The following is a 1,394-nucleotide window of genomic DNA, read 5'->3' as shown; positions in this document are numbered from 1 at the left end:
GAAAAGTCCCAGGTCCTGCAGGGAGTCAAGATGAGGACTCTGAGGGAGGACTAAGGGGAACTTGGGCTCCAGACAAGTTTGGGCTCTGGGAGGCCCTGTGGTGGGATGACTACAGTCAGCATTTCCTGACATCCAGGTCTCAATGAGACTGGGAATGTGGTGAAAGGGGTGAGGCCTCAGTGGGGAGAGGGGAGACTCCAGTGTCCTAACAGGAGTCAAGGGAAGGAGTCAAACCCCTGAGGGAAGACTGAGGGGAACTTGTACCCTACAACAGACGGGGACCCCACAGATTTCCAGCCCTGCTGACAGCCCCGGGAAGCCCCAGGGGCTGGATGAGAACATTAGGCCTGTACTTACTTCTGCATTGGGGTCTGAGAGAGACTGGAAACCCTGAACCCCAGAAAAGAGGGAACCTCACAAAAACATGCCCCTACTGTCAACCCCAAGAGGCCCCAGATGGGATGGGGGAGGGGTTGCAAATGTGCTGTTTCCTGACTTCCTGCATGGCCACCTGAGGTGAGGTATCAGCATATGGTATTGTACTCAAGTGCACAGAGGTAGGAGGCTCAGGCTTTGTCAAGAGTAGTGGTGAGGACCTTGAGAGAGGACTGGCTGAACTCATGCGAAAATGTACTAAACCCCGGCTATCCCTGCCCTTTCTGTTGGCCACAGGAGGACCTGAAGCAGTTTGACTGCATGTGGTGCCCTCTCATTTCCATCTTTGTTCTTACATAAAGGTGAGACACTTCATTTAAGGAAGGTGGATTGAGGTAAACAGAAGGAAGCTCTGCCAGGCATTAAGGTTAGAACTGAGCAGACCTCCCCCCCAATCCCAGGACAGATGGACCCTACAGTATTCGGCCACCCCTTGCTCTTCCCCCTGGGAAGGCCCTGGGCAGACATAGTTAGATGTGAAGCCCCATAACTTCCTTCTGTTCAGTCTAGGGATCCTGTTTTGAGAGTTTTGTCTCAGGCCTGCAGTGAGGAGAGCCCACATCCTTCCAGGGAAAAGGTGAGAGCCCTGCGTGAGCACAAATGGGACCATCCATCCCAGAAGAGTGAGGACCTCACAAAGTCCACCCTCCTACCAGCACCAAGGGGCCCAACACTGTGCCACAGTTTACAGCCAAGGTGCCCCCTTGTTTCCTCTCACAGGGGCTCCAGGAACTAGGAGGTGAAAGCCCAGGTCTGAAGCTCGTGTCTACAGGTCACAGATCAGAGGAGGTCCAGGCAGCACGAGGAGTCAAGCTGAGGTGAGGTGCCTGCCTTGAGAATGCACCAGGCAGGGACTCCCCACCCCAGAACAGACAGGACCCCACAAGACCCAAATCCCTTCCCCCTTCGTCCCCAGAACCTCGGGCTGTGCTGCCTGCACCCTGGGGAGCCACCTCACT

The 1,394-nt window shown here is 55.2% G+C and overlaps 1 protein-coding gene across 1 annotated transcript in view; it reads left to right on the top strand.

Moving 5' to 3' along the window:
- The window catches only part of LOC104999959 (melanoma-associated antigen 10-like), a 13,112-nt gene that overhangs the window by 10,045 nt on the left and 1,673 nt on the right, over window positions 1-1,394 (top strand). The gene's annotated exons all lie outside the window — the stretch shown is intronic.

Source organism: Bison bison, unplaced genomic scaffold (genome assembly GCF_000754665.1).
Source record: "Bison bison bison isolate TAMUID 2011002044 unplaced genomic scaffold, Bison_UMD1.0 scf7180017864366, whole genome shotgun sequence".
Lineage (NCBI taxonomy): Eukaryota > Metazoa > Chordata > Mammalia > Artiodactyla > Bovidae > Bison > Bison bison.
This window is presented reverse-complemented; position numbering and strand designations above follow the sequence as displayed.